The 19,756-nt window shown below is 50.5% G+C and overlaps 1 protein-coding gene and 1 pseudogene across 1 annotated transcript in view; one reads left to right on the forward strand and one right to left on the reverse strand.

The window, feature by feature from the left end:
* Positions 1–19,354, reverse strand: part of LOC144125434 (zinc finger MYND domain-containing protein 11) — a 48,577-nt gene extending 29,223 nt beyond the window's left edge. Inside the window, 1 exon segment of the mRNA XM_077658804.1 lies at positions 19,309–19,354. The gene's annotated coding sequence lies outside the window, so the exon portion shown is untranslated.
* On the forward strand, positions 16,151–17,202 carry LOC144124263 (uncharacterized; annotated as a pseudogene).
* Positions 19,355–19,756: the final 402 nt, after the last annotated feature.

Raw genomic sequence — 19,756 nt, forward strand, 5'->3', positions numbered from 1 at the left:
ATCGAACCCGCGTCTTTCGGGTCAGCAGCCGAGCGCCAGAGCTACTGAGCCACCGCGGCGGCCACCTACACAACACCACACCAATACGACTGCGCGAAGGCTTACGGCTGCGAGCTAGTGAATCATTCCCATTCCGCAACGCGCAAGCTCCTCGCGGGGAGCTCCTCAAAAAAAGCGCGTCTTTGGCTTGCTTTTACGAGCAGAGAAAGTTGCCGGCGCTATAGCGGATCACCTGCCACGTCAGACCCCGACGCTATAGTTTCTCGAGTCACGTTGGCGACCTTCCGACATTTGGCGATCGACCGTACGTGCATAGAGCGTGCGGGCCGCGAGTCAACGCCATCGCAGCGCCGGCCGCTTCCCTCCCTCCCACTGCGCTCTCCCCCGCTGACGCCTCTTCTTGCACACGCAGCCGAAGGAAGCCCCTTTCTCTCTCCTTTCATCGGCCCGGAAACGCTGTTGCCATGCGAGTCCGATGACTCGCAGGTTGAAGCGGCAAAGGCCTCCTATAACAACACGCCCCCTACACGCATTCCAAAAATGACACCCCGGCACGAAAGAGCGTTGGCCTTCAAGGAGTATGACTACACATTCGGTCGATGAGTCCGCCGATGCTGATGCGGCCATCCCCTTTGGCGGGGGATCACATCTAAGAGCCCTAGGCGAGGTCATGATGAGAACAAATTTCTATGCCAGAAGAGGAGTAAGCTACGGAGAACAGGAAACGATAAAAATCTGCGTCCTATCTCGTCCATCGAGAGTGGGTAAAAACATGAAATGCACATTGCAGGAAAGACGTAGCGCACTCTCGCTCCGCCCGCTTCTGTTCATCCAAGCTGAGCAACGGGGCATGATATCTCCCTGGCTGCTTTCGCGGCTTGAGCGGTGCGTATGTGTGTGCAAGACAAAGGGTATGCTGCATGTGGAAGACGCGCACTCCATGTGCTACATGTCGTCGCGCGAAATGAGTGCCACCCAGTGCGCGCGTAGTCTCCTCAAACCCAGACCGCTCCAGGCAATTCATTGCATTATGACATCACCTTCCTTTCGCACGCTCTCTTCTTCCTTCTTCCCCAGTGTGGAGTAGCAGGCTAGGGTCACCTTACCGCAGGCCGACCTCTCCACTTTTCCTCTCATTAAATTACTTTCTCTCTCCTAAGCAGCATCCGCCATCACCAGCCACTTATGGAAAAAGTGCTCGGCTCCCTTCGCGGCTTTGCGTGCTTTACATTCAGCCGCTTCTTTACGTGAGGGCCAGCGCGCTTGGTGTCCCTCGCTGCTTTCGCTGTTTGACGAGCCATTAACACTCGCCCGCTCTCCACCAGCCTTGGCCACGTTCTCACCTTCGTGTGCAGAGGTGGGCATTTGACCTCAAAAATCTCGACGACCTCACCTAATCCTCAAAAAAAATTTGCCGACCTCACTCAAGCTCATCAGTTGAGGTTGAGGTCTCCTGAGACGACCTCACCGCACTTTTACTGAGGCCACTGGCGACCTCATTAAACCTCACATCAACCTCAAATTTTGAGGCTGAGGTCGGCGCTGCTCAACCTCAGAAAACAAACAAAAAGAGCGATTAAGAAGTTTTTCAGTTAAAAACAATTATGAGAATCCTGTCAGACAGGAAAGCCAAAATGATGGTACCATTGTGATGACTAGTTATCACAATAGCGGCACTAAGCGGTCTGTAGTTATGAAGGTGTGTGCAGACACTATTGATATGCATGCAGTAGGAGAAGCTTATAATCTGAGATGAGCCCTCGGAGACTTTATGGCCTGCGGACAGGGGTGTCCCTTACGCGGTTACCACCAGCACGTCGGAGGGTAATTTTTCATTTGCTTCACTACCTAATTGTAAGCTTATCAGTGTCAGTATTCGGCAACTGCTTCGTGCGTAATGGTTCGTATTGGAAGCCTCTCGCTCATTCACGCACGAACCGGCAATTGTCAAACACAGGCCCCCTACACCACTACCGGAACTGGGAAAGCGGGGGGGGGGGGGGGGTATTCACGATACTCTTCTTAGACTTGAGAATAGCGAATGTAAAGAAACTGGTCGGCTACGTAGACGCATATCAGTATATTTCGATTTTTTAGCTCTATCCGCCATAGCGAGAGCACTTAGCGTAGATGAAAATTTTGTCACCCAGCAAACGTTCTTTTCAGTCCTCTGTATGCTGCCTTAGAAAACAAGCTGCGACTGTAGTGCACCAACAAAGGCGCGTTGTATTTATGGATTGGTTTATGGGGGTTTAACGTCCCTTAAGCGACTCGGGCTACGAGGGACGCCGTAGTGAAGGGCTCCGGGAATTTCGACCACCTGGGGTTCTTTAACGTGCACTGGCATCGCACAGCACGCGAGACTCTAGAATTTCGCCACCATCGAAATTCGACCGCCCCGGCCGGGATCAAACACGCGTCCTTCGGGTCAGCAGCCGAGCGCCATAACCACTGAGCCACCGCGGCGGACGTTGTATTTATGTCTGTGTAGAAGTGAGCGGCTTCTTTTATTAATTCGAAAGCATTGGATGGCTCAGTTTCAAGGTCATACTGCAAAAAAAGTGTCCGCAAGAAACGGCACCATGTGACGTCACGTGACGAAGATGATGACGTAACACTATTAATTAATGCTAATCAACACACACTGACCAACATGCCTGACCAATGCTTATTAATGTAATTAGGTAACGCTAAGCCTAGTATTAGTGATGACAGCATATGAGTGACGTAATACCTGGTCACGTGACAGCGATATAATGTGACGCCACACCTAGTGACGTGACAACGATGTAATGTCACAGCTGGTCCCCACCCGTCCCCCCTTCAAGGTCCATATGGATTCCAGATTACTACACATGCGCGCATGACGCATTACAACGAGTGCCCTCAGCTCGGCCCACATTAATGACATTCGGCTTGTAGAGCAGGTAAATGCGCAAGTTCTCATGTGTGACATACTGCAATGACCATGCAACGACACAGCCGTTGACCCTTGAGGTGATGGCGCACCTTTATGAGCCCGGGGAAGTCGACATACCGCTACCAAATTAAAAGTTTCCAGAATATTGATTAAATATTGTACATTACCAGCAACTGAAGACAATAATTATGGGGAAAACAGGAATAATTGCAGCTAATAATTAAGGACGATGATGCTGATGTTCTTCGGAGGTCAAGACCCTCCGCCGTTGCCGCCACTTCCCTCCAAGTGGCGACGGTAATGGTTTCGAAATCCTGGGAATTCTCCGAAGACTCGGTGATCCCGCTGCACTTTGCAGGAACGGGCCAAATTACGACTTCGAACAATGTGCCAACTACTGAAATCACACGGGCCAGAACAACTGGCCTAGATTGGGCAGCGTGAACCGCTCTCTCTCTGTCAAGAACACCACTGCTCTCCGCTCAAATTTCGCTACAGCGAAATCTTTTTCCAGCCCCCCCGCCCCCCCCCCCCCTAGGTATAAAAAAAACGCCTAAATACTATACACCTGAACAGAATTATGGGTGCCATTTCGTCAACCAGTCTGAGACAAGCTGCTTTGAGTCAATCACTCTGTTTTCCTTCAAAACTGAACTAATCAATGGTACGCCGGCATCCCCGCAGTATTTTACCCACGAGCACCGCGCGAGTATTATGCAAAGCCGTTTAAGGTGAACGACGGGTCTCTGCAAAATAGTTAAAAGGAAAGATAACGCTGTGAGCAGTGTCAAGGCAGGCCGCCAACCTGATACCATACCAGAAAAGAAAAAAAACAATGATTACGAACTAATGCCCCAACTCGATGGACACATCCTAGGCGTACGGGCGGGGCGCCTACGCGCACGGGCGTACGCTGGAGCCCGTCTGCGCATGCGCGAGCGGGGCGCAGATATCTGTACATGTCAGATATCCTCGCCTGCGCTCGGGCGCTTGCGCGCGCTTCGGAAGCGGGGTCCGGTTTACAATAGGAGGACCGCGGTGCTCTCGGGGACTTTTTTTTTCTTGGCATGGAGGTCTTTCAGGTTCCCCCCATTTTTCTTCGCGGTTTAAGTTGTCCTTTCAGCGCCGCCCCCCCCCCCCCCCCCCCCCAAACCCCTTTTGTTCACACCTTGAAATTCTTTCCGTCGGCTCGAGAGAGGGAACGGGCAAGCAGGAGCAGCATGGAGGTGGATTCCCCTTTTCGACGCCCGTCGCGGCGCGGCGCTGGGCGCGCAGGCGCGCCGCACATACGCGAGGAAGTGTCCATGGAGTTGCCGCTTTACAAACAAAAATCGCACACTAAAAGACAGAAGCTACCAACAGTGTGTCCCATTAAACGTCATATTAGAAGATTTGGAACACCGACTCAGCAGCACAGCGCCAGCACGGAGTCAGTTCTATTCACGCATCTTTATTTTTTGAAAAATGGAAAAGGAATCAGCTACCACATTATCATTCATTCATTATAGTTTTGCATATTTTACCGCTCTAACACCGCAATGCTGATACGTTCGCCCCGTGCTGCGGAGTTTCAGCATAATATGTGAATTTCCGAGAAGGAACAAGGAACAGGAGACCAAAGAGAGATTATTTAGAAGGGTATAAAACTTAAATTATATTTGCATCTGCTTGCATTACGGAACGGGAATACACAGAAGTAGTGTGACATTCGAAGGGGAAAGACATCTATCAAAAGCTTCGACGGTGTTATACAGGTTTTTCCGGCAATGAGCATGAACATGAAGTAGTCTTGCCTTGGACCATCCGCGCTGCGACGAATTTATGGCGTGCCTATTGGACTGAAGTTATTTGCTTGCGGCATCAGACAAAGCTACCGCGGGTGCTTTGCGCGTTCCCGGGAGTTTGAGCCGACCGGCAGGCAGCTACGGCTGCTACGCCAGCGGGGTGACAGAGAGGGAGAGTGGCGTGCTGTGACAGCAGCACTCCTTCCAGGAAGACTAGAGGGGTGCGTCTTCCTGTAGGCTCGGGCTGAACGGAGATTACAGCGTAGCACCAAAAGCTAAGAGCGGACTGCGGCATCCGGATGTCGAAACGGGAAACCGAACACCAAGCGTCATTGCATGAACACAGCGGTGGTGCGCTCCAACTCCGCTTCGGAAGCGGCACTCGTCGGAGTAAGCCGCAACAAGTGTAAAAAGTCTCGACCTCACTGAATGACGACCTCACTCAACCTCAAACTCACGTCTGAGGTTGTGGTCGACCTCATGAGGTTGTCAACCTTTGTTCGTGTGCGGCTGCATAAAGCTGACATTGTGGACAAAGCCGATGCTTTCTAACTCTTTACTAAGCCGGATCCATTATTCCACAGCCGTGGCGGCAGAACTACTGGCTCCAAGCGTTTGGAAGCATCTACAGAACAAACGGACGAAAGATCGGGAATACGATGACCTAAAACACTTAACCCGGGAGGCTATACCTCCGGGTTAAAACACACCACGCGGGATCCGTGACAAAAAAAGTCGATGACGGCGCATGCATCGAAAATCCGAAAGCGGCCGACTATGGCGACACCTTTATTTCGTTTTTTGCACACTTTTAACTCATAAAAGGTTAGTGTGGTCACTTTGCGACCAAACCGCGGTACCCAATCAATACAACCTCGCGGGTCCATAGACCATGGGTGCGAACAGGTTGAAGACGCTAGGCTGTTGGCACAGAAATTTTCTATGTGTTGCAAGTGGTTGCGCTAATTTGAAACATTCGTAAAAGTCAAGCAGCTCTGCTAAGCGTCTTCCTGTTCATGTTAACAGAGCGCTACAATTGTCATGGTCATAAAACCTGTACACGAGACCCAAGATGGCTACACCTATCCGCACAAAAACTGAAATTATGTCAACCATCTTTTAGCACTAGATGAACCGCGGTGCATGCTTCGACCCATATTCATAACCAGCTCGGTTTGCACGCATGTCCAGCAGGACACGTGCTTCTGGTTCATGTGCGCTGCTTAATTGCATGGTCATAATACTCGGAAACGATTTTTCATTGCTCGGTCTTCTAAATATAACTGAGCTTTTTCAAAACATGCTGTGTACATATTATACAGTGTTCACTAAAGTGTAAATTGCGCGTAAGAGCAAGTTCACTTGTGAACGCTTTAAATACAATTACAGGACTACTTTCTATTTTTAAATAAATTATCCCCCATGTATTTTTTTACTGTAGTGTTTATTTTGTACGTTAGCTTCAATTTTACAGGTTTATGGTCCTTATGACTTATTATGCCCCATTTACCCCCTCCTCCCCCTCTATTATGCAGAGTGGCTTAAATGACGAAGTAACAGTGACGCTTCTCTGCATACGTGTGTCTGCAAGTTGAACCTTAACAGATGCGCGACAAACATTCTCGAGCGGCCAGGCCAACACCCATACGAAGAAAGCAATTCAAAGTATGCGCTCACAAACATCTGACGTGTCACAAAGAGGCGCGAACGTCTCAGACGAGCAGCCTACGATCTATTTCGCCATGATTCCCGCTGAACTTTACAGAAGCCATAAGAGACGTATTACGTTTCGTGCAAACGCGTTCACCAACGATATTGAGCAAGCCGCGCCGTTCTCGGCAAAGCTTAGAACTCAACTAAAACGCTTAAATCATCAATAGAATTTAAACGGCTTACGACTGTGGGCCCCGTGGACATCAACGTATATCTTCTTCTCTACCAAGACAAAGTGTAATTCTGAAAAGTTTTCATGATCGTTATTAAATATGTGCTCATTTAACGTGCTCTGATAACGTTGATAGTCTCGTTGCTGTAAGGTAAATGTTTCTAATTCACACGCCATTTCACTACATCGACCAAAAAGAGCCGCCGAGTTTCCACACTGAAGCGACAACTTCAGAACTTTCGGTTCTGAAGTCTTCACGCTGTCCCGCTACTACAGCCGACGTTTTTAAATATCTAGAAACGTTGACAAGCAGCATGCGCGTCAAGCAGTTCGAACACTATCGCTGCGGCTGAGAAAATGGAGGAAGCGACTGATTGATTGTAAAACATTTATTGCGTCGAGAGCAGATTGCAGGAAGCGAAGACGCGCGCGCGACAGGCAGTTGCGAACCCTCCCCTGCACACCGAGCAGTACGGAACCTGGTAACGTCGGAGCGCCAGAAGAGGCTGGTCAAACGACCCTGACGACGTGAAGCTGGAGCAGCTGGAGCGTGGGGGGGTGAGAGAGGGTTGCCCCTCCGACGTCGGCCCCCGCTACGCGGGAGCACGCAAGGCCGACGTCGTCACGCCTCCCCGCGGCGGCCGGCACACGCGCGCGCACATATCGCCTCCAGCGCCGCGCCACGGCAGCGGCGGTTTTAGCTCCCGCGACACGGCGGAGTGGCGGAGTAGCGGCAGCAGCAGTTGGGTTCGCCCCTGTGGCGGGAGCGGCGGTGCTGGTTGGGCGGGGCGGGTCAGCGGCGTCGGCAGCCGCGCGTGCGACGCCAGAGGTGCCTCGCGGCACGCTGCCACATCGGCGGTGGCCCCTCCTGGCGTCGCGGCAGCGAGGGCACTGACTGCACCTCCACTGTTGCCGGGGCGCGCTCTGCTCCGTCGATTGAGGGGGGGAAACGCGCTGGAAAGAATTCGCGGGACCTGTACGAGGGACACATTTCAGGGTTTGTCGCCGTTCGCTGGCTGTTGGGTGCTCATTAAGCACTTCGAGCCGGCGGTTGCGCCTTGTAATTCTTTTAACTCCTTCCCTCACAATAAGTGGTCGTTTAAAAGCATAAAATAGTTCGTTTTTTAAGAGAAAGTTTTAGGCCTACCCAAGTCAGGACAATTGACTCTGTCGGGTTGCGCTTCGCTGATGATCACAATATAGAACCTGCGGCGAGTTCCGTTATTAAACGTCAAAACTATCAACATAAAAAAGTCGATCAATGCGATTGATGCAGCAGAGTATGTGTTACCTTTACCGTTCGCTCCGGACATAATTGCTGCTGACGGGTTCAGGCCGCGCGAGCGGATGGCGTGATCCACTCCCTAAGTCACCGTGTGAAACGCCGTACCACTTTTTCTCTCTCACCCGTCGCCTCTCGTCCTCTCTTCGTCTTCCCTCAGAGGATTTCCCTATCTCTATTTTTCCACCTGCCAATCGAGGCCTAAAACCAGCCGGACAGATTTTTCCAAAAGGCTTCTAATACTAAAGCAGTAACAAAAAAAAGGACATAGTCGGAGCTTGCCTTCCAGCGCGTTTTCCTGGCCGCCGCTGTCGTCAAAGGACTGCGAAAGGCATAATCACAAAGCGCTGCACGCAGTCGGCATTAGACGAGGACGGAAACTCAGTTAATTACAGGCCCGCGACTGTCGTACGCAGGCGAACATGAGACACGAAGCGCTCACGCGCATGAAATATGACAGCCTCAACTCTCCAGCCGTATCGAATTCGCGCGCAAAATAAAAAAAAAATGGTTTTGAGGAAATAAAATAACGAAGGAGTGAAAGAAGGAAGAGGCTCAATAGTGGAGGGTTCCGGACTAATTTCGACCATTTGCACTGCAGCACACGGGCGTCTCCATCGCAGCTGGTATTTGGTAACTAATCCACGGGCTCATACCTCAGAGCCGCGGAAACGGATTCAGAAAAGTCGCGTTGCGAATGTGAATAGATCGGCTTCTTGCATCTCTGCACTGCGAACTCCCGCGAAGACAACGACCCGGAGATGCGTTTCCTTGTCCGGAAACAGCGCCGAGGCCGAACGTTTCCAAAATTTTCAGTCCGAATGGATGCCCCGCCGCGGTGGCTCAGTGGTTAGGACGCTCGATTACTGATCCGGAGTTCCCGGGTTCGAACCCGACCGCGGGGGCTGCGTTTTTATGGAGGAAAAACGCTAAGGCGCCCGTGTGCTGTGCGATGTCAGTGCACGTTAAAGATCCTCAGGTGGTCGAAATTATTCCGGAGCCCTCCACTACGGCACCTCTTTCTTCTTTCAGTCCCTCCTTTATTCCTTCCCTTACGGCGGGGTTCAAGTGTCAGCCGAGATGTGAGACAGATACTGCGCCATTCTCCAACAACAACAGAACACTCCCCACAATGGAGAGCAAGAAGTCGGAGCAGACAAGGGGCAGCCGGCGGAGGCCATCGCGTCAGAGCGCGCAGCACAACAAACAATTTACGCCAACAATCAATTCGCCAATTTTTCTCGAAGATGCAGGGGAATTGAACCCGTGACTTTCAGACTGCGAGACGAGCACGCAACCCATATATGCCACAAAACTTTTTTATTATTTATTGAACCCATAGGACACAAAACTGCGTTGCTTCTTGGAAAACCTAGTGTATGCCTTGTCTTACGACTGCATGTGTGTGTGTGTGTGTGTGTGTGTGTGTGTGTGTGTGTGTGTGTGTGTGTGTGTGTGTGTGTGTGTGTGTGTGTGTGTGTGTGTGTGTGTGTGTGTGTGTGTGTGTGTGTGTGTGTGTGTGTGTGTGTGTGTGTGTGTGTGTGTGTGAGAGAGAGAGAGAGAGAGAGATAGATTAGAAAGGTAAAAATAAATACTAAAGGGGAATTAAAAACGCTTTCGCGTTTAGACCAGGTAGGTATAGTCTTAAGTGACCCCAGAAATTTTGCGTTTGTCTCGAGGGCTGGTGCCGCCATCTACGAGACGCCCTGGAACGCGGTACACCTTTCCCGCATACATTTCATGCTTACGTCTACCCTCGACGAAGAGATGAACTGTCAATTTTTTTATTACTATTATCGGCGTTGTATTATAACAGAGGTTCATATATGAAGTTGAAACCATGCATGCGTTTTCTGCAAGGGATAGGAACCAAAACTATGTGCAGATAAACGAAAAAAAAAAGTGAAATATTCGGGCGGTGGAGCGGGCGCCAGACCAGTAGCGAGCTGCCTAAGCGCGATCTCCCAAGGCCAGAGACCCCAGCAAGCACGCACGTAAGATGCAACCACAGGCGCAGCTGACGACGATGGAAACAATCTACTGTGCATAGATATGAAGCCCATTTCCACTGCATGCTGCGAGATCATCGTCGCACGATCTTGGAGGTCACGGTTCTAATGGCGAAGAAAGAAATCGTTCGCTCTCACGCCAATCACGTGCGGGTCAGCGGCCTTTCTCTGACCACGGAAACACTGACTGACGTCACGCGACGCCAGCCGAGATTAAAGTCACTGGCCGAGATATACATACAGCGCAGCGTGTGCTAGTCATATCCGCACCACAGCTGATACCGCGCTGCGAATTTCAGGTTAAACTGAACGCTGCAAGTTGCAAAGCTTGACCCGGAAGCCGTTAACGCTCAGCTCCGGTAACACACCGCCAGAAGGAAACACGCACAATGGCTAAGATGCTCGGCTAGGCGACGTCAAAAACGCGTCTACAAAGCACAACGTGCGCACAGCCAAGTTTCCTGGGCGAAGAGCGCAGTTTTGCAGCGCTACAAGTTAACCACGATCCCCTCCGTATCACACGCGCTCGTCGGAAATCCCGTAACTCTCACCCTAACACCGTCTACCCCGAGCAATTTCGCACTGTAACATATCAGCAGTCTTTCTTCCTCAGAAGAGCCAACGACTGGAACGGCCTTCCATCCGAAGTGGCGGCCATCATCCATCCAGTTCATCTATGTCCAAAATAATAAATTGTCCGCAAGCCGCCGCAAGAGCTTCCACTCACCGAAAAGGCGGAATGATCTGTTGGAGAACATGTTCGACAGGACCATCGCCGATGCCGGGGACAGCGTCCTTCCTTGCGCGTAAGCAACCTTGGCGGGACTCGAGACGTCGCATTCACGTCGGCCGACTCGGCGTTTCTTTGTTCTTCTCCGACGACATAAGCGCGCGAAACAAGGCGCGGGACGCAGCACCCCCAACATACAATACAGCTGATCCCCACAACCCTTGCTGTTAAAGAGACGCAAACTGCAGCAGTCACCAAACGTGCGCGCACAACCACGAAACAGTGTCGTTGCTTCCGATTCGCTCCGAGGGACAAGTGGACGGCGCCAATTTCCCGCGCTTCGCCAGTCGGCACCTCGGTTTATGGCACCCAACCAATGCCCCAACACAGTCTGCACCCACCTCCCGAAACACGAACTGATAACGGCAGGCAGCCGCCAAGAGAAAGCGCTCCTTTTGAAACCACGCAGAGAAAAAAATAAAAGAAAGCACACAAGGATGGGGGAGGGGGGGGGGGGGGGGGGGGGCTCGGCAACGAAAATGAGAGATAGGAGAAAGAACTACTGACAATGCAGGCGACAACAGCGTCGATAATTCTTCTCAACTGTGGGGAAGACAGCAAGAAAGAGGGAGGGGAACCAACTCGGCTACGGTGGAACGAAGGACTGAAGCCGTTGCCACTGCTGTCGTTAAGTGGTCACTGCCCGCGGGATGAGTTAGGGAAAGCTAAACGCAGAAGTGGGACGGAATGGGGGGGGGGGGGGGGGGGGGAGAGAGAGAAAAAGCAGAGGCCGACTTCGTGACGAGGGTCAGCACTCTTCAGGGCCTCCTTTTAGCCAACGGCCTGCCTCGACAAGGTCGCGGAAAGTAGGGAAGAACAAAAAAACAAAAAGGACTGCTTCCTTTTATTCCTCCTCCGCGGCTCCCACGTTTCTGGTCTGGGCCCCGCGGCGTCCTTCTTTCGTACCGCCCCCACAGTGCTACGCCGGCGGCATCGGTGGCAACCGTGGTGACCGTGTTCCTCCGGCTAACCAGCCGATAATTGCCGACACGCAATGAAACCCGACGGCGGCGCCTCCCTTTGAGCGGGGTGAAAAATAACGAGAAGGGCCAGGGCGCGGCAACCGACCCAAAGGAAACCGTGACAGAGTTGTCTGTCGTCGGTGGATAGACGGATGGGGAATGCTAACTGGAAGGGCTATTCAGGAGGTTCGGGGAGCGCACCCTCGCACGCACAATACAACACATGCACGCACAGAGCTGAGAAACGAAAGTGGAAGCAGGGGTGTAGCTGCCAAGCAGCGCGCCGCCACCGACTTGCGCGTCTCCCACGACGGTGGCCACCTATCGGTCACTCGCGATGGAGTCCTGCTGGGGTGGCTGTCAGTGGTGCTACCGAAACACGCGCACAACGGAGAGAAACCCGAGACGCGCCGGCCAGGTGTGACGAACAAGCGAGGCGAGACAGAAATAGCAAAAGCGGCGAGCGCAAATAGTTTAGAGCCACGGCTCATATATCGACTAGACGGATAGTCGGAAAAGGATGCCACTGGAGCGCGCCCCTCGCTCGACAGCACTCGTCCTAGCGAAGACGAGAGTGACGTTCGAACGTGAATGTCTACGCCAGGCATCAATCACCTGCACCGCGTCCTCAACACAACGCAGCGCCTTCGACCAAGAACGTAGCGGCGACGTAATAGCATCCCCGCACTTAACACTACGGCGTCAGACGATGCGTTCTATACAGACGCTATACCAGCGGTGCCCGAACCCTGGTGCACCAGGCCAACGTCAGGATATGCGGCCATTGCTCTCCGGACCACCGCGGAAATGCGGGAGCCCTGAGCCGTGATACAATAATAATAATAATAATAACTGGTTTTGGGGGAAATGAAATGGTGCAGTATCTGTCTCATATATCGTTGACACCTGAACCGAGCCGTAAGGGAAGGGATAAAGGAGGGAGTGAAAGAAAGGGAGAAGGAGGTGCCGTAGTGGAGGGCTCCGGAATAATTTCGACCACCTGGGGATCTTTAACGTGCACTGACATCGCACAGCACACGGGCGCCTTAGCTTTTTAACTCCATAAAAACGCAGCCGCCGCGGTCGGGTTAGAACCCGGGAAATCCGGATCAGTAGCCGAGCGCCCTAACCACTGAGCCACCGCGGCGGGGGGATACAAAAATTGCCATCAGATCCTTTTCGTCATACCGAGATCACCGAGATCGTTATAACAGGGATCGACCATTCACTAAAGCGCGGCAAAACAATGAGAACACAATTGAAGGAAACGAATCGTCGCATTACACCTGCCCTGCTTCGTCCCGTATCAAGAAAAGAGCAAGATGAAGGACTCAATTAACGGGAGAGGCAATTCGCGTTGTTTCTTCTTCAAGCACAGACGCGGCCCGCGCAGAAATGCCGCAGCCGAGCGCAGATTGCACACAAGCGGAGAGCGCACGCCTGGTGAGAGGCGCGGAGGCTGGCTGTGTATAATACACGGGAGGAGGACCTGCAATCGATAAGTCGATACCGGGGCGCTTAAATATAAAGCGCGCAAATCCCCTCGGCGTCTGCAGCACACGCAAAGCCCGCGGGAGCGGCTGCCTGCCTGCTCGGCAGGTTTCAATCAAGCCTCCAACGCACAGGGTTCGACATCTGGGCCACGAGTTCTGGTACAGCGGTGGCCTGCTTCGATCGGTACTCCTCGAAGCCACGCACAACGCGTTTGCTTTAGAACAGCCTGTTTTGAATTACTCGCACCGTTGGCTCTCGACGTCACTTGAGTGACGTCACTTGAGTGACGTCACTCGACGTCACTCTCGACGTTACTCGCCCGAGATTCTCTGACGTCACAGAGAGCATCGGTAAATGAAAGCAACCCGCACTGATGGTCTTAATAATAGAGATTCTGATTCAACGGCACCGAAAGACCCGTCCGTAAGAACTCCCTCGGGTGAAAAAGTGAGGCGGTGCCATTCACCCCTACCGCCAGTACGCTTTACTACGCGCTTCATGTCACTCCCCAATGTCCCTGCCCACACAATCCGCCATCTACGCGGAATTACACTTGACGTGCCGATATTGCTCCGGTACTTTTTCATCCACGCAAACGCCGTTCAGTAATAAACAAATTATCGGCTAACTAAGGTGAAAATCGTTCGGAAACCGCGGCGAACCTCAGGCCGAACACGAGGCTGAAATGTTCAGTCCGAACGGTATCCAGAAATAAAAAAAAATTGGAGGACGCTTAAGCTTCGTCTTAAAGAGTGAGACGCGACAGCGTGTCGCAGCGTTACCAAGGGCTCCACGGAACGCCATCGCCCGTTCGGCGCGACGCGTTGCCCGTTGGACAATTTAAGGAAAGGACGCCTGTCTCGCATATTTCGGTGGACACCCGAACCGGGCCGTAAGGGAAGGAAAATGAAATGAAAAATTGGTTTTAAGGAAAGGAAATGACGCCTGTCGATCAATTCGCGCTGGACCAACACCCTCTAGACTAGCTAAGGCCTCTCCATATCCTCCTCTCTTTTGTGGCTACGTCATCGCACTACGACTGACCAGATCTCGGCGCTTTCGAGGAGCGCCCGTCATGCCCCCACTTTCTCCAACCGGTCTCCGTGATCTTCGATGCGTTCCATTCCTCACGAAGCCGTCTAAGATGACTTCTTCGCCGAAGTCTACATCGATGCAGGCTAATTTGCTGTCTAAAGATGGCGGAGCTGATGTACTCGGATGAGCGAGTCGGGCTCTTGCGGGCGTCGGACTGTACACGGAGTATAGGAAAGGAAAAATGTGAGTCATTCCATTATGTTATTTGGTACACAAACTAGTGGCTAGTTAATCTTCGTGGACGTGCGATTCCTAGCAGTGAATCACGCAAGAGAAAATCGTGCTGTTGAGAGCTTTGCTACAGCAGCGGACGCTGTAGGTCAGTTTACGTGGTCTGTTTACGTGATCCGGCATTTTATCTCTACAGTCTCAGAACAAACACACCGGCATATTGCAAATTGATTTTAGTCTTTGCAGGATTAAAGCTCGCTGCTGTCCTTAGGGTTCTCGCCGTCTCCGAGTGCCACGTACGGCAGACAGCAGGTTTAATGGCACGCATGTTTTCCTGTTGCAGTGTATATTATCCGTATCGCACTCGCGCATATTTATTACAATCTTTCGTATTCTTTCTTATGTTTACAGGACTGTCTGGACGAGCACGTTCGAGGAGCATGTACAGTTGTTGTTGTTGTTGTTAGCCTATCAAAAGATGGCACATACCCACACTGGGGGATCGGCCAAGAATCGGGTGGCTATTCACCTGAACGCAGTTTACAAAAAGGAAAAGCACGTGGGAGCGCAACACCGGTGAATTTTTCGTCATGAACAGAAAAGGGATGAATGTTTTGATTTTAAAATTTTAATAATAATATAAAGAGAGTGATTAAATATTAATGATTTAGTCAAAATGTAATAATTGATAGAAAAGAAAAGGTTGGAACACTTAGCAAGGCAGTCCGGTGAGATTCTATCAGGAAATTTTGAACAGCGGTGCAAACAGATCTGTGGCTGAACCCAAATGTGGTGGCGCCAAATGATAGCAAGAGCGGGCTGCTCAAACTAAGGCCAAGATGCTGCAAGGGCTCCTCCAGCAACCTTTTTCTCAGTGAGTTGAATCGGCGACAATGCAGCCAAAAATGTTCAATAGATTCTGGCTCACGGCAAAATGCACAAAGGGGAGAGAGCGCCAAACCCGACTTGTGTAAATAGAAATTTAGCATCAATAATAAAAGAATAATCGCATACGTCTTTAGCGTCGTCTTCGGGGAGCGGTCCCGTCTGCTACAAGTAAGCTGACCGATAGGCACATCCACCAGTCCGGTTTACGCGCAAAGTCATTGCAGAAGAAATGTGTAAACTTGTTGAAAACACGGTTTTAATTATCGTTATTGCTCAGTTTAAGAAAAATTATAGTACAGCTGTTCATAAGCTTTAGTTAAATTAATATGCCGCGAGGCGGCGTGAGCAGTAGACAAGTTCCAATACATGGACATGTAAACGGCTTCCTAGACGTCTCACTAGACGTCTTGGCGGACGTCTAGAGAATTGGAACGCACCCTTTGGTGCAACAACGCGTGCGCGGAGCAGTACCAGCCGAAGTATCGAATTTAAGAAAACATTTTGATGCTTTTATTACTGTTTTGCTGCAAAAATAAAAATGTTATTTTGTAAAAATTTACACTTTTTGTTGAACCGCTTATTTTGGAAGGTAATATTGTTTTTTGTACGTGGTTTTGTAATCCTTTTTCGTTTTCGTAAAGAGTGCTCGACTGGAAAATGCGTTCGCACTGCGGTAAGCATCAGTGGTTCCTTCATTTCGTGAATGTAGTTGCACGTGTTCGCATTTCTGCGTTTCTTTTTTGTTCGTGCAGCGTGTGTCACGAAACTCAACGCTGTTTCAGAGTTAGCACCGGTACGGTAACGACGTCGGTATCGACGAGGAAGTACGTCGGTGCCGGGAGGCGCGTGTCCAGTGTGCAGGCTGTGATAATGCCTGGACATTGCTGCGTACCACGGTGCCGCGAGAACTATGATGGTGGTGAGCGTGTGCGAGTCTTCGCCTTCCCTTCGGACCAAGCAAGAAGAGCTCAATCGATTAGAGCTATCCACCGTGCGGACTTCACTCCAGGAAAGCGGTCGATTGTAAGGAAACATTCTTTGAACTGTCGTTGTTACTCCTTCCTCAGTTGCATTGAAAACGCTGCGGGCAGCATGTTGCGAGATAATTCCGTAGTGCTGCCTCTTTTTGGGGATGGTAAATCTGTAAAGTCGTAGCGAAATAGTTGTGCTGACATTCAGTTCACACAACATTTATAGAAATTTCTCTCGTACTGCCATGCACGTACCTGTCTGATTTTTAAACTTCAGGTTCTAGAGCTTTTACTGTCTGTTTTTTTTCTTATCCCAGGTCTGCGAGCGCCACTTTAAACCGTCCGACATGGCAAATAGAACAAGCTACGCGGACACAAAGACCGGAAAAGTAATTGAAGTGGCGCTGAAGCTCGTACGGTTACGACCTGATGCTGTTCCAAGCATACTTCCAGACTGCCCGGCATATCTTTCTGCCCCAAATGCAAGCACGTCTCGAGAAGCCCCAGATGAAAAGAGGACGCGCCGACAGGCAGCTGCGTTACTAGATGCCATCAACTTGTCTATTGAAGCGCACCAGGCGGAAGAGGACAGAAACAAAATTGACAACTTTCAGGCGCTGTTGAAATGCATACCATGCATATCAAGGTCTCCAAATTCTGGACGGTGGTTTCCAGCATGACTTTATACTCTTCCTCAATCTGACTGTCGATGGTGCCCCAGCAGTCAAAAAGTCAGTTAAAGTCACCGAGAACCTCTCTCTAAAGCTGTATTTTCATGATGTCGAGGTCACCAAACTTGATGGCGTGGAGATCATTCCAAAAACTGTGAATGATATTCGGTGCTTGACAGGTCTTTTGGATGCCGTTGAGAGCTCTGATAAGGCTCCTGCCTTCAGTAAACCTGAAGACGAAGACAGGTGGCATAAGGAAGCTCGTGCTATCTCTTCTTGAAGACGCAACAAATCAAGAAATGCAAGACGAAGATCGGCAAGATGCTTTGACATTTTTAAAGGAACAAGTCTTTCTCCTTTTAAGCAAGTCACCCCGCTACTCTTCAGGGCTGTTGGTATTTTCCAGCCTTCTATTTACCATCTCTCCTCATGCTTATAGGTACTAGCGTAACTCCGGAGGTCTCACATTGCCGCATGAGTCCACGATCAGGCGTGTATGCAATGCATATGTTATAAATCCCGCAGCTGAGCAGCAGGATGCTTCTTTCCTGCTTTATGCCAAGAAGATCGCGAGTGCAATGAAGGATCATGAGAAATCAGTGGTTCTCATGATGGATGAGATCCATCTACAGGCGTATTTTGATTATAAGGGTGGCACGATTGTCGGCACTGCCAGCAACACTTCAAATGAAGCAAAGACAGCTCATATCTTTATGATTCAAAGCCTCCTGTCATCACAAAAAAGTGTTGTTCATATTTTGCCAGTTGAACAAATCAATGCTCAATAGCTGAACACTGTGCTCCGCAGCATCATAAATGAGCTTGAAAACGTTGAGCTTCGCATCATTGCAGTTATCACAGATAACAACTCTATCAATCGCAAAACAATGTCTCTCTTTGGATTGTCATCAAAAGTCAGCAGCTCCTATCCTCACCCAACAGATCCCACTCGTACTCTTTATTTCGTTATTGACCCTGTTCACCTGTTGAAATGTATTCGGAACAATTGGATCAACCAAAAGAACCATGGAACATGCATGTTTTTTTCCTTTACTTATGAATTTGAACTCCAACCCAAAAATTATCACTGCTTCGTTCAAGACCCTCCGTGGCCTTCACCTAAAAGAAGAAGACCACCTTATCAAGGCTGCTCCAACACTGTCAGTAAAGGCCCTCAATCCATCTAATATGGAAAGGCAAAATGTGAAGCTTGCACTGAAAGTGTTCAACCTATCAACCATAGCTGCTCTAGAAATACGCGGTCAGTTTTTAGGAATATGCGGTTAAAAAATGCCTTTAAAAATGCCCCGCAGAAAAAAAGTGCGGACTTTCAGGCAATATTAGGCGACAGTAAAAGATACTGAATAGCCAACATATATTCATAATCCGGAGACCGCTAACTTTCAGTTCTTAAACCTATTCACCGCGGACTGTACCGGAAATGACATCATACATATATCCCAGCATTAAATCATGGGGCCAAAATCTTCAAAGGACGATTTCACGTAGCGCTGCAGTTAACAAGAACAAACGAGCGCGCAGCACCGTCCCTTCATGAAGAGCACGAACTCCGGCGCCCGTCGTAGTGTGATGACGTCACGGAGGAGCCTAGTCTAGAGGGTGTTGGCTGGACACCCGTATACCGCGCCGTAAGGGAAGGAAAATCCCTTCCCTTACGGCGCGGTTCAGGTGTCCACCGGGATGCGCCATTTTTCGCTCACGGCCAACGCCGCCGACGACACTGGCTTTTCTGCGACACGAGCTCCTTAACGATGTCGCGATAAAAAAAAAAACAGCTGGCAAGTACACCCTACAGCCTCGAGCGGGAGTGGAACAAATATACCGGCACAAACAGAGCGGCTTCGTTCACCGATGCCTCGACAAGTCAGCCATTGCCGCAGCGTCTAGTGCCACGTGTTTTAATTGGAACGGAGCTCTTGCTAGCGGTGGAAACATCTGCCGTCCGTTATTTATACCTTTCAAAAGCCAAGAGATATAGATAGAAAGACTCGCTTATGTCGCCAACGGTATAGCTGTATGCATTGCCGCAAACGAGGTGAGAAGAGCGGCCGAACGCGTCGCTAAGTTCAAAGAACGGGCAGGCAGTGTGACGAGTTCAACAGCGAAAGCCGGGAGCGGCTGGCCGAGTTCTTAACCGGTCGCAGGACAGTTCAGGATACCCAACGTTCAATGAGGCAATTTTCCGGCGTCTTCGGCAGTTCATCTCCGATTTGTTTGCGTCAAACAACCAATACATATAACCAGAACTAACCGACAGTATATACTCCAGCACACAGAAGGGAACACGCGTAGATAATTACAATTGATTAAACAGTGGCGACAGCTTAGAAGTGAATAAACGAAACACGAAATGGCTGGAACTTACCTCAACGGGCCTGGACACGCACTGCACTCACCAACCATGGGCACACGTTACCGTCTTTCTATATAGCTCGTGCCAACAACCGACGACCCTCTTCTTCGTCTTCCGACGTGAAGCGCGCGCTCATCTGCAGGAGCGTTACGTTCTCAGACCGTATACGCTGGTTGAATGGAGGCACCCTATAGCCTAGTCCGACAAAGCGCTCGCCCTTATTGAAAACCGTAACAGTTTGATTCCTCCCGCTTGGCCAACGCCGGGCGTTTTCCCGCTGCTTCATTAGATACACAAAGAAAACGGCGCGAAATACGGGGACAAAAGAGAAACAAACACGACAGAACCTGCGCCGTGTTTGTTTCTCTTCTGTCCCCGTATTTCGCGCCGTTTTCTTTTTGAATCATGAACCAACTAGCACAAACTAGAGTTCTCCTTGCTTCATTATACATGATGACCA

The sequence above is a fragment of the Amblyomma americanum genome, chromosome 3, assembly GCF_052857255.1.
Source record: "Amblyomma americanum isolate KBUSLIRL-KWMA chromosome 3, ASM5285725v1, whole genome shotgun sequence".
NCBI lineage: Eukaryota > Metazoa > Arthropoda > Arachnida > Ixodida > Ixodidae > Amblyomma > Amblyomma americanum.